We start from the raw sequence: 14,263 nt of genomic DNA on the forward strand, positions 1-14,263 counted from the left end.
AAGAAAGTAAAAACTGAATCAAAATCAATCACATTAGAAACACACTAAGGAGTGTCTCCCAACTGTTTCAGATTGTTTGGTCCACTTCTGACAACCTTTTAGGATCAAAACAGAGCAAAGTGAATGAATATGTTTGAAAGACCTAATGGCAAAATCTGCAGTTTTCAAGCTATGATTCACTTTCTTTTTTTTCTAATAGACTGTCAAAAGACTACACTTTATTTTGTTTCAAAGTGGGGACAGTTTAGTTCTTGAAATTTGACAAAAGACTGAAAAGATAATGAAATCTGCAGTCACGCCATTACTGATCTTAAGGCCACTACATTATGCAAGAGCAAGGAAAGTTGCGCTGACATGCAAAAACAACATTCTAGGAGATATTGGAAAGAAAGGAAAGCTGGGTGATTTAACCAGTGCCTAAGTTCAGTTTGTTTCTCTAGCCAAGTTGTTCTATGTGCGTTCACATAAGAACTTCATTACTTGTGTTCAAAATTTAGATGCCACTGAGACCCAAATACATTTATTCACCTGCATTCCCTGACCCTCTACTCAGATGTTTCAGCCTGGATATATAGAAGAATATCTGGCACTGCGCTGGAGCATTGCAGGGTAAGACCATTATACCACCTTATTCCTGATTTGCAAATCAAACTAACTGAATTATCAGTTACACATATTTGCAAATCGTTTGACAAGGGAGAAATTTCAGGGTGTAATAAAGGGAAAATACATGGTTGAAAAAAAAAATTTGCTCTGTATCTTCTCAAAGAAGAAACTAAAACTAACTTAGTTTGCCATTTAAATCTAGCAGTATAACACGTAAAATCCTGAAACGCAGAATAATTCTGTTAGTAGATATAGTCCAGATGTGAAACTGGGAGGCTTGTCCATTCAGTCAGGCTGTAGAAGCAAATAAGAGAGATCAGAAAAGCTGAGTTTATCAAAGAAGAGAAGAGAAGAGAAGAGAAGAGAAGAGAAGAGAAGAGAAGAGAAGAGAAGAGAAGAGAAGAGAAGAGAAGAGAAGAGAAGAGAAGAGAGGAGAAGAGAGGAGAAGAGAGGAGAAGAGAGGAGAAGAGAGGAGAAGAGAGGAGAAGAGAGGAGAAGAGAGGAGAAGAGAGGAGAAGAGAGGAGAAGAGAGGAGAAGAGAGGAGAAGAGAGGAGAAGAGAGGAGAAGAGAGGAGAAGAGAGGAGAAGAGAGGAGAAGAGAGGAGAAGAGAGGAGAAGAGAGGAGAAGAGAGGAGAAGAGAGGAGAAGAGAGGAGAAGAGAGGAGAAGAGAGGAGAAGAGAGGAGAAGAGAGGAGAAGAGAGGAGAAGAGAGGAGAAGAGAGGAGAAGAGAGGAGAAGAGAGGAGAAGAGAGGAGAAGAGAGGAGAAGAGAGGAGAAGAGAGGAGAAGAGAGGAGAAGAGAGGAGAAGAGAGGAGAAGAGAGGAGAAGAGAGGAGAAGAGAGGAGAAGAGAGGAGAAGAGAAGAGAAGAGAAGAGAAGAGAAGAGAAGAGAAGAGAAGAGAAGAGAAGAGAAGAGAAGAGAAGAGAAGAGAAGAGAAGAGAAGAGAAGAGAAGAGAAGAGAAGAGAAGAGAAGAGAAGAGAAGAGAAGAGAAGAGAAGAGAAGAGAAGAGAAGAGAAGAGAAGAGCCAGGCCACTCACCAGTACTGAATTTTCTCAGCTGCTCCACTTGCAACAAAGTTTCAGATAAACTCAGTTTCTAATTTTGACTCTGAAGTAACTAACTGCCTATGTATACTTGCATGTGTGCACATACATGCATTCTAGAAATGTGTGTAGTCATACGTATACATACACATACTCTCCACATACACCTCAGTGGGAAGGTACCTGTGTAGGAAATCTCTTAAGCAGGCAGACTGAGTACAGTTAAATTGCTACAGCATAACAACTTTGAAGACCCACATGAATTGATTTTAGTACTATTATACTGCCTTATCTGCAAATCCCCTCTCAAAGGCAAGGATTTGTGTGTGTGCTTGCACACACGTGCATGTCTGCCTGTAAATAAGTTTTTATTACAGTGGTAGTAGAACACAAATTTAGCTTTAAAAGTACTACTTTCAGCGTAGAAAGATCACTTTTTATGATGGTAAGGCTAAGAGAAGAGAGAATATCTTATGATCAGGGTGTTAGACGAGGACTTCTGAGGCTCAGGTTCAATTCCTCACCCTGCCAGAGGCTAGTTCTGTGACCCTGTAAAACTTGCAGAAGCAGTTAAGCAAATGCTTAAGTCATCTTTTGTTGGAAGGGTAATATTTTCTTTCTCTCCTCTTTTGTCTGTAAGTACATAGATATCGAATGTGTTACACTAGTGCCTGGAAGGTGGTTTGGGGGTGGGGGTGGTTGTTGCTCTTCGTATTTTTTACTATGGGTACACACAGCATTCTGCACAGCTCAGCCATGATTTTACTTTTAAAACTGTGAACTTCACTGGCATGCAAATACTTAAATTTATTATACTTGACATATGAAGTCCAGAAACACTGTACTGCACATATTTTAATTCTCAGTAATCTAAGAGAATACACATCAATTCTATATATACATCAATACGAGATTACTAAGAGAAAAAAGAAAAGGGGGGGAGGCGAGTAGTAATTGAGGAAAGGAATAATTATAATTAGCCTTATCTGTATTCCTACCAAGTATCACAGTACCAACTAAGAATACAAATGTAAGGGTCCAATATGTAAATAGAAAATGTATTTGCATCATTATAGAAATAGAGGATCCAAAGTTACAGTTGTAATTGAAGATGATATTTTATTTTTATAATGCCTTCTTTTTAAGCTTCAAACTATTTTAATGACATCAGTCTAGAAAAACGGCTAGATCAGAATTTGAATGTGATCATAAGAATCACAGAATCATAGAATAGTCTTGGTTGGAAGAGACTTTTAAAGGTCATCTGGTTCACACACACACACACACACACACACACCCCCGCAATAAGGAACATCTTCAACTAGATGAGGTTTTTCAGAGCCCTGTTCAATTTGACCTTGAACATTTCCAGGTTGGAAAGATGCCCAGGTAGATGGGGCATCTACCACCTCACTAGGCAACCCGTGCCAGTGTTTACCCACTTCTACTGTAAAAGAATTGTTCCTTCTAGTCTAAATCTACCCTCTTTCAGTATAAAACCATTACCCCTTGTCCTATTGCAACAGGCCTACTAAAAAGTCTGACACCATCTTTTTTGTAACTCCCCCTAAAGCACCAAAAGGCCCCTAGATGGTCTCCCCAGAGCCTTCTCTTCACCAGTTAAAAATAACCTTTTAGAATTTTATTTAGCAGGTCTACTTTTCAGCCGGATCGTTTACCCAATTCACTAGATTCACTACAGTAAAACGTTAAGTTTGGCCACCAGATCAACACAACAAATATAACTTCAACTTTCAAATATTATTTTTCATGCATGGACAGTGTTCGACAGGTTACCATATTTTTATTTCTGCCACTTTGGTCCCCTTTTGTTGGTTCTCTCCTTCAGCCTTCAAGCTGTTACATGGCCAAGCGGCGCCCCCTGGTGCTGACACCAATGAGACTCTCCAGGTTTTACAGATCTTGCTCTCTGTATTTTAGTTTAGGACTCAACTGTGGAAATTCAGGATTATGCAAGACTGGGCTTTGTAGTCTGTACAATGGTTTATTTTAATACCTATGATTTAGTTAAGCAGTTAAATTGTCTGAAGAGGCAGCTCTGAAAGCACCACACTACTCAATATGGTATCATCACATGGCATCTTATTTACAGATAACCAAAGGTAAGAGGATTTTTTGCTAGCATTTACACATTCCCCACTGCTTCGATTAAGAATAGGCCTGCACTTCTGAAATATCAAATATTTTCTGAATTAAAGTGGAATTGTAAACTGGCAGCCCAAGTATACTATCAGCCAAATGTCAGGTAGAATGTGCTTCACTAACACCAAGCACAACTTTTGGGGAAAGATTCTGAATCTTAGTGTTTACATATTCTTTAGTTCTACTACAGTTTTCGCTCCTTGTTTTCTGTCACCAAGCCACTGTAGTACCATAATTACTATTTCTCTGAATTTCTGACAGGTTACCCAATGCCATATAAAATACGGAGAAGTGCAATAGTTGGCATCACATATGTTTTCGTCACAGTTCTATGGTAGTTAAAGGTGTGTCACAATTTTTGTTAGTTTCCTAATTACTCAAAACTATTTTTAAAATGTGCAAAAATGTTACATATAAATTCGTACCTAGGAAGTTGTAATTCTCAGATAAATATGTTTATATGAAAAGAGAAAATGCAATTTTGAATACTTGGTTAAAAAGTATTAGAAATCAAAACTGTACTCTAACTTCTCATAACAAAACTGATTTCTTTCACAAATACCACCTGAGTTTATAATAAGCATTCCACTTTTTTTTTAAGAAACAATTATTTCATGAATGGCCAGCTCCATATACATAGTGATGCATTGTTATTTTGGAAGAAACATACTTGAAAAGAATTAAATGCTGCCATTTCACAAAAGCAGAACAGCATCCATCAGGGTCCAAGAAGAGTTCCCGGTCTCATACTCTCATCATTTTCAAAAGCCGTTACAAAGAGAAGGCTCAAAAGGACGAGATCATTCATTGCACTGCTGGTCTCCAAACCAAGAATGGATGGCAGATGAAGAAAGACCTATGGCTCCCCCATTAATAGGAGGTTTAATATTTTCTTGCTTCATCTGCCAGAGCCTTTATACAATTCTCATAACTTTTGAACTATGCGGTGTTATCCATAATGATCTGAAGAGGCAGCACTGTATTTTTTCCAACTGCAGTGAGCTTTCCAAGCATTCATTAATCCTCACAGCATCTCAGGGTAGTAGTTCAAATTATGGATGGGAAAACAAAATAGATTGAGTACCAGCATATATTTTAATCTAAGTGCCAAGCAAAGGCATGAGACTGAAAGTGCCCCTAGTGTTTCTTTCCCACGGACATACGGCAGCTCAGACCTTAGATATGGGTGTGCTGGAAAAATCTGGCACAGCATAATTGCTGCCTTGAGGGCCCAGCAGCTGGGTGAGAAATGAATATGGGAAAAGCAAAGGGAAAACTATCACATTGGTTCTCCTCTCTCTTAGCAACCTAGTCAATGGCAATGTGACATTACACACTTCTTGTGAACTGAGGCGGGGGGACAGTGTAAGGGCAGGGAAAGGGAGAGGGATTAAAAAAAATGTTACCCATTATGACAACGGGGACCAGAATGAAGGCAAGGCAAAATGTTGCTAAACAGTCAGAAAAGAAAATTGTGGCACCCTTTTAAGGTCTTCTCTATCATTAAAATTTCAAATGCTACAAGATTTATGTTTAGGGAGTGATCTTGCTCCTCATTACTCCAGCAAACTCACGGAAACACAGAAAGTTCAGAGTCAACTCTGACCTGAGCAACAACCTGCAAAAATATCAGAGATGAAAGAGTACAAAATGGTGGAAGTGAATGAAGAGCAATGCAATTACTGTGTTTTGTATTTTCTAAAACCAATCTGTTCTTAAGCGTTACTTGCAGAAAATGTTCCAAAACAAGAGAACATCTCTTTTTCTTTAATGGCCACTTAAAGTAATGTTTGCAGTTCAATTTTGTTCAGCCTCTGCTTAGACCTTCACTTGCCAAATGGCATATGTCTCTACATAGGCTAAAACACGGCAAACGCAGGCTAAAAGTCAATCTACATTTTATATTTGGGTTTATTTTAAAATAAGCAAATTAAATAGCAGAGAAAAGGTAGTGCTAACTATGCATCTTTCATTAACTTATTAAAGGCATGAAAGTTGACTGTCACTGTCCAATTAAAATAAATGCTATTTCTTCATACCCACTAACTGCATATACATTTTTGTACATACTAATTCCAGTAACATTGCTTCAATCTCTATGTATTTACATTGAAGTTTGAATCAGACCACAGATAACCGCTTTCATGTGTTTGCTCCATCATATAGCACAGTGCATGTGTATGTATCAATATATGCATGCATATTTTTTAACTGAGTCTACCAAAGACAAAAAAAGTTCTCAAATGGATTGATAATCTTCCTTTCAAAAGCGCCTCCAAATGCTTATTTCACTGAGCACACTGAATTTATTTGTCTGACCACTCTACTTTCACACTGCATTTCAGTTCTTCCACGATTTACAGTACTTTCATATGTTGTGAACACACAAACTCAGCGCAACTGTGGTAAATCATGAGATAAGAACTCAAAGCAGAGTGAAGTTTAAATTCCTTGGAACATTTATTTGTACAGTGTCTTGCAGAAGCAGGTGGTAATTTTGGCTGAACCTTCTGGTTGCCTGAAGAATACAAACAATAATGAGTAAAACCTAAGTACTCAGTTCGTATATAATTTAGTCACATCTAATTTTCATTTTAATGCAATATAAATTGATACTTTGCTATGTCTTTCAGTAAAACTTCATCTGATTTTAACTGTCCAACAAATACGCTTAATTGGAGTCAGTCCCAATTTTTCTGAGTTTAGGACTTGGGGGGGGAGGTAATAAAGTCAAATATATCTAAGATGGAGATGACACTGTTGAAAACAACAGACAAGCCAATTCTGAGTAATTGTTGAACAAAAGAAAAGGCAGGAATCAAAAATAAATACCTGTAAGTATATTCCTACTTCCTTAAGATGAACATTCACGATGTTGAGTGTTGGCACATAATAATATAAACATTAAAACCCCTTCTATTACAAATTTCTATTTCAAAAGTCAGACACCATACCTCCTCACCCCCACCCCCCATGCTATATTTTGGCAACTGGGATAGAAAGTCCCATCCGCTTCAGAGGAACAGTACACCCTCCCCCTCTTCCTTCCTCTGAATAATAAAGTTCCTCTCAATAGGAAATGGATCAAATCCTAAATAAATAAATAAGAGCATCTGGTATTTATTTATCCCAGTCCTTGGAAATTTTATGCTAATTGCAGTTCTCTTGCTAAGGCTCTGGAAAACATAGTTGGGCTTACATTATTTTACTGAAATGCACAGATCGAAATGCTTTCCTTTCCCTGTTTCTCCTCTCTACACAGTACATGAAGTTAGTCCTCTCAGTAAATGAAGTCAGCAAGCTGGTTAGCAATATAGCTGATCAAGTCCTACTTTCTTCTTATGTAATCTAAAGTTACATTAGAAGTCCTGTGTTCTCAGCTTATCAACAATAAAGACAACTAAAAACTAAAATCATGGTTTTCCACTGATTTAGCCATGTTGGAAACTAGCGCAACTCCACAGAGCTGGACAAATTCAGGTGGACTTTGGACTGCATTTTCACAGTGGCATTTCAGGATTGAACATGGCTACTTGTGTTTGCAACACAGCTTTACAGATAATGAAGCATTTGTTATGCTCAAATAGTAGCAATTTTTCATCACTAAATTCAATATATCATCTTTTTGATACATTATCTTTCTAGATTCTTTCTTCCTAATTTCGGGCCCCTCATCTTTTCCATGCTCCTGTTCCTACTTGTGCGGGTGGCTTGTGCAGCCTGTCCCTCCACAGGCAAAATTAGCTAAAAAACTCCCTTAAACCACAGTCCCTCTCCTGAATCACAGTGCTTTTTGCAATGCTGGGAAACGGTGGGGTTTGTTCCAAAGTATTCATGTTGATAAAACTACTACAAAATTTCATTTTAGAAATATACCTTGAAGTAGATGCATACTTGAAGAAAACAGCACACGATTCACACACAGGTATTGCCATGTCCTAGAAAGTTGTAGAAATCAACCTAACATCTGGTATCACAACAATATGATCATTTCCGTAAGTAGAACTGGTCTCTTTTGAAACCTTAATCCTATTTATGACAAAACCATAATCTTAACCATTTGGATACACAGCAGATTTCTGGCAACTACTTGTCTCCGCTGCATGGACCTCCACAGACAAACGCTCAGACTTAAAGCTTAGACCACCAATACATGGAAACCAAGGAGAAATCTCTCTAGTTATCAGAAGTAGTAAGCTCTTACCCTGTGCACTGAAAAGCTGCAATATGAAACATCTATCTAGTTTATCAGCTTCTCACATGAGAAAATACATGACCTACAAGAGTGCAATTTTAGTCTGGTCTTCTAAAGCAGCAAGACCTCCATAACCACGCTTTGTGTGCACTTCTACCAGTTTTTTAATCGGTTGGTGATTTCAGTCCAAACTGTCTGAGAAACGTGCAAATTTGCTGAAAGTGACGAAACAGGTATGAGGAACTCTGCAAGACTCTGATTACATCTCTCAACCAAAAAAAGAAAAGAAGAAAAAATAAGAAAAATAAAAATTGAGATACATCACTGGACATGACAAAGATGAACAACAGCAACACCTCTCATCAGTGTTTCAACTGGAGAAGAGTTTCACTTTACAAGACAAATCTTTGGGAAAGTAGCTTTCATTAGTTCTGGCATTTCTAAACAAATATGAATACCAATCTATACGGTCACAACTTCAGCGTACTTTCCTGAGCTAAGTCTTCTGACTGTAATGACAATGCAAGAGTGTAAAATAACAGAATTTCCCCACGTATTGCACTTTGGTGCTCTGAACCTCCTGCTCTTGCAGATGGAGGCATCCATCACAGCACGGATCTCATGGTGTCCTGGTTTTAGCTGCGATAAAGTTCATTTTCTTCCTAGTAGCCGGTGCAGCGCTGGGTTTTGGCTTTAGTCTGAGAACAACGCTTGTAACACAGTTTTAGCTGTTGCTAAGTCGCATATACCCTCACATCAAGGACTTTCCTGTCTCTCATGGTCTACCAGCAAGGAGAGGCACAAGAAGCCAGGAGTAAGCAGAGACAGGACACCTGACCCAAACTAACCAAAGCGGTATTCCATACTGCAGCATGTCACACCCATTATATAAACTTGGGGGAGTTACCTGGAAGGAAAGATTGCTGCTGAGGCTGAGCTGGGTATTGGTCAGTGGGTGGTGAGTAATTGTACAATACAATTGCATCACTTGGTTGAGGTTTTTTTACCTTGCATTTTATTTCTCTCTCTCCTTTTCATTACAATTATTATTATTATCACTATACTACTATTATATTTTACTTTATTTCAATTATTAACCTGTTCTTATGCGGCTTATCTCAACCCACAACTCTGGGGTGTTTTTTTCTTTTTTCTGATCCTCCTCACCATCCACTGGGGCTGAGGGAGCAAGCGGCTGCACGGCACTTGGTTGCCAGCTGTAGTTAAATCACAACACACAGACAGCAGGATACCAGACTTGAAGGGTCCTGACAGTGAGCAAGTGCCCAAGAGTGTCCTGCTGCTTCATGTGGTGGGGGAACTCATCACTCCCAGAATCTTCCAAACCATTAAATGTGTAAAACATTTGACATCCTGTACCATTTATGAAACTTGTATGAACTGCTGTCAAAAGCAGGTAAAAGGTTGTTATCCACACTTCTGTTTCTTCCAGTTAGGCTTACTTCTGCCAGGTATCAAACATATTGTTTCTTTAAGTATTCACTTTTCTTCCTCAGAAACATTTGCAACTCTTGCAGAAGTTTTGTACCCATCTAGTGGCTACAGTCTGGAACTGAGCATCAAAAGCCACTGGTCTGCTATTGACACTTGCTGCTGAATCGCTGCACAAACTGAGATTCAGAGCAGCCCTGCGGAGAAGGACTTGGTGCTGGTCGATGAGAAAATGAACATGAGCCAGCTTCAGTGTGTGCTGGCAGCCCAGAAAGCCAACCGTATCCTGGGCTGCATCAAAAGGAGCGTGACCAGCAGGTCGAAGGAGGTGATCCTGCCCCTCTACTCTGCTCTCGGGAGACCTCACTTGGACTATTGTGTGCAGTTCCAGTGTCCTCAACATAAAAGGACATGGAACTGTTGGAACAAGTCCAGAGGAGGGCCACGAGGATGATCAGGGGACTGGAGCACCTCCCGTATGAAGACAGGCTGAGAAAGTTGGGGCTGTTCAGCCTGGAGAAGAGAAGGCTGCGTGGAGACCTCATAGCAGCCTTCCAGTATCTGAAGGGGGCCTATAGGGATGCTGGGGATGGACTCTTTGTCAGGGACTGTAGTGACAGGACAAAGGGTAATGAGTTAAAACTTAAACAGGGGAAGTTTAGATTGGATATAAGGAGGAAGTTCTTTCCTGTTAGGGTGGTGAGGCACTGGAATGGGTTGCCCAAGAAGTTGTGAATGCTCCGTCCCTGGCAGTGTTCAAGGCCAGGCTGGATAAAGCCCTGGGTGGCATGGTTTAGTGTGAGGTGTCCCTGCCCATAGCAGATGTGTTGGAACTAGATGATCTTAAGGTCCTTTCCAACCCTAACTATTCTACGATTACTCACCTGCTTCAAGCACTTTCCCCATCAGTAAAAGTTACGATATTGATAGCTGCCCACTACTGAAAAGCACTGTGAGACTTCAAGCTGGAATGGGATCAAGCAGTAATTTAGACTCTCACCCTGTGCATTAAAATCTAAGTCTTATAACGCTGCTTATCATTTGGAAAAAGAAAAAAAAAAACACAAAAAGGTAATTTAACAAGAACTAAATAGGAAACATACTCTACCTCTACCAGAAATTAGGGTTGGAGATTACATTTGCCACACACCTTTGATCAGCAATATTTTCTATCCAGGTACAAATCACTATGTTGACCCATGAATTCAAGCATTTGCTTGCAACTCACTGCTGGTTAACAAATTATCATTACTAAAGCATATGGAGGCAACCATCTTCAAATAGGAAAATAAACAAATAAACAAACAAAGGATTTGCTCAAGCTATGACCTGTCAAGAACTAGATTATGCTCAAATGCACACACAATATAAAAGATAATGAATAGTAAAAAGGGACTTAGACAACCGTTCTAGTAAGTCCCCAAGAAGTATTCTGAAAGTTCCTGGTGTTCAGGGGAAAGGCATTTTAAAAGTTCAAACCCAAGTCAGTCTTCATTGAGTAACTGTTCTTTGGCCACAAAGGAATGACAGTGGTTGTACTGATGGCACAATAGGAAACATTCTTTGACCCTTACCAGTTTACAGAGGTGAACAGTGAACTTTCTAACACTGACAAATTAACTTTAAAAACTAATAGTAGCATCAAAATTACCATCTACATTGTCTGATTGCAGTGTAGAAACTCTAACTGAAAACATCTTTATATATTAATTCATGAGATCTATGGAAATTTTTGCCTGAACAAGGACAGTAGGATTGAAATCAACGTCTCTGAGTCGAGTTCAACAAACTCTATTCAGCAGGGCTCAAAGAATGCACTAAAATCTACATGCATTTTATGAAATCACTTCTTAGATTTGGGTTCCATTAACCTTACTCAAATGCCTACTCAGCAGCCGTGAGGAGTTCAATCTTACCAGATTTCTCATGTAGGCATTTAAAAAAAAAATATAGTAACTATTTTTGAAGGACTCAGCTTATCTATATAATGGTATTATGTTCAGCAACTATTGGCCCAATCAATGGTATGGTGAACTAAACCTGCAGCTGATTGATGATTTTGCACAGTTAATGATTTACTGGCAGCATTAAATGGAGCTCCAGCTGAACACATAGTGAGCTACGCAGATGATACACAACCATACAGGTGCGTTACATCACCAGTTGCAGATCATGCTAAAAACTGTCAAGGGCAGCAGAAAGAAAACTCAAGGAAATGTAAGCCCTGTGGCTTAACCGTTCTCCTAAAACAGTCAAACTTGATCCCTTTCCTCACAGCATGTTTCCCTCCATAAGAACAGCATTATTTTATTCCAGCCTTTTCAGTACATTCTGGCTGTAAATAATGGATCAAAAAATACCTTCATGAATACAGAAGAAGGTGGAAATAAAGCAACAGAGAAGGATAACGTGAAAGAGGAGCTTTTCTCTCAGCACTGCAGGAACACTGCTATATTCTGCTGAAGGACTGAGCTCCCCAGCTCCTGCTTATTCTTAAAAGGATTTAAAAAGCTAATGATAGAATCATCTCGATTACAAACACCCCCCCCCCCAAAAAAAAAAAAAAAACAACAACCAACCAACCAAAAAAGCCAAAGCATCAGAAGGCCTAAGTGATGATTACCTCCCGCTTTCAACCTAAGTCACTGGATCAGCCCTTTTCATGGGCTTTTACTCTTTCCAGCACCGGGGGATGTGTCACCACACCAAACAGGTATGTTCACGCGCTATGCTCACTCTCACTTCACAATCACCTGATCCACTCCTGTATTTCAAGAGCTCAGTTCTCTACAGCTAAGGCACACCATAGGAGTTCAGTAAACATGGGACCCATATCAAGAAAGCCACTTTTTTAGTAATGGTACCTTTATTACCACCACCGTGTTCACAACTGGTAGTGCAATTAATTATTGAGACGAGGAGATATGCAGCAAAAGACTAAAAATTGCTTTTACTGGAACACAATTAATTTATATGATTTATGGAGTTCTTCACTGTTAGCGTCACAAGAGCTTTTTCAAAACAAGAGAAATCATTAAATCCCATAAAACACGGACTTGCACACAGTTAGCTGGTAATTGATATCCTCGCTCCTGTCATTTATATCCCGAAATGGAGCTGATAAAAAATCAGGAAAGCAGCAGGATGGGGGGGGGGGGGGGGGGGGGGGAGGGGGGTGAAGGGAAGGGGGAGGATTAATTTGGTTTTAGAAAGGGAACCTGATTGTTATCCCCACCCCCAACCAATGCTCTGTTTTCCACTGGGGGAATTTTAACTACTTCTCCCTCCCTTTTTCAAAGCAAATAATAATTTAAAAAAGCTTCTGTATTGCAGTTTCAGGGGCTTTTCAGGAATCCTGCTGGGTGGAGAAAGTAGTGCAAGATCAGAAATAATTTTGACCAGAGGACTGGTATTTTTTAACAGTTACCAAATAACAGCCAAAACACGTGCACAGCAAAGAAACTCCCAAATACAGAGCAGGCAGGGAGAAGGAATGTGTATTTTAGTGATGAAAAGCTAGGAGGTGCATTAGAAAAGGCTTAGAAGGATGGGAGAACTGCATGGAAAATGCAAATAAATCAGCCCAGATTCTATGAAAAAAAATAATAAAAAAGAAGCTGCTGATAACCCTGAGCAAATACCTCTGCCTCAAAGATGGAAATAGCTCCCTTACCTTATTACTAATCCTTGCTTGCACCTGCTCTGCAATCATAAATACTTCGAGGTGCTTAATATGAAGCTAAATTGATGGCTGAATTTAAGAATTTCTTCATACACCTCCTTTAGAGATTCAAAAAGGGATTTTTAGGATCGTCCTCCTCAGTATCCATTAGCTTCCCAAAGAATTCCAATTTTCTTGGAGAAAAAAACAAGGAAAAAAAAAAGGAGCCAAACCAAAAAACCCCAGTATGTCTATGTATAAACGGGCGCTGCAATAGATCCAAAAAACAGGGAGGAGCGCGAGAATCTGAGAGGTGTCACTACAAACTTGGCAAGCGAAACGTATCCTCAGCAGGAAGGAGGGAGAAGGGGGAGGAGAGAACAAAAAAAAAAAAAAAAAAAAAAAAAAAGGCAAAGCTACAAGATACAGAATTCCCAGGGAGATGGGGGGGGGGGGGGGGGGTGTGCGAAGGGGGAGCGAAGGAAAGCGCAGAGGAAAGACGTACAAGCAACGCACAAATGGGGTGGCGGGATCTCCCCCAGGCGGCCACCGCCGGCCGCCAGACCGACCGCACAGCCGGCACCTGGGCGCGCACACACACAGGGCCGGTGCCGCGCGCCCCCGTGCTCGCGGCCGTCCCCGCGGGGATCCCCGGCGCGGCTGGCTGCGAGGGTGCGGGTGTGCGTGTGCCCGCCCGCACGTCAGAGGTGACGCTCAGCCAAGCCGCGGGCGCTGGAGCAGCCGCAGCCACAGGCCGCTGCCCAGGCAAGTTTCCCTAGCCTTCCCCCAGCCAAGGGGCGCGAGGTTTGGGGTCCCTCCTTCCTCTTCCCCCATCACCAGCCGGATCTGGATGCTCTCCGCGTCCTCTGTCTCCCTCCCACCGCCTGTGTCTCCCATGCCCAAGGCAGCCCAACCAAAAGCCGGCTGGGTGAGGAGAGGGCGAGAGGCAGCTCTCCCAGTGAGTGAAAGGGCAGAGTAAGGCCATGGCTACAAACACACTCCCCCGGCCCCTTTTCCCACTGGGGCTGGTGGCCCCAGCTCACCCACCCGCCCCCGACACCCCCCACAGCACATCGGGTCAGGGAATGGGTCATGGGTGCACACATCACTTTTCACTTCCACTCTCTCTTCCTCCCCAGTCT

At 40.9% G+C, this 14,263-nt stretch overlaps 1 protein-coding gene across 2 annotated transcripts in view; it reads right to left on the reverse strand.

The window, feature by feature from the left end:
• The window catches only part of NLGN1 (neuroligin 1), a 482,423-nt gene that overhangs the window by 414,973 nt on the left and 53,187 nt on the right, over positions 1–14,263 (reverse strand). The window contains exon 1 of one of the 2 annotated variants that reach the window (XM_065674562.1): positions 13,134–13,217. The exons of the other annotated variant lie outside the window; for it this stretch is intronic. The gene's annotated coding sequence lies outside the window, so the exon portion shown is untranslated. Of the gene's footprint in view, positions 1–13,133; positions 13,218–14,263 lie in introns of those variants that run through there. 2 annotated transcript variants of the gene reach the window in all.

This window comes from Lathamus discolor, chromosome 3 (genome assembly GCF_037157495.1).
Source record: "Lathamus discolor isolate bLatDis1 chromosome 3, bLatDis1.hap1, whole genome shotgun sequence".
Classification (NCBI taxonomy): domain Eukaryota; kingdom Metazoa; phylum Chordata; class Aves; order Psittaciformes; family Psittacidae; genus Lathamus; species Lathamus discolor.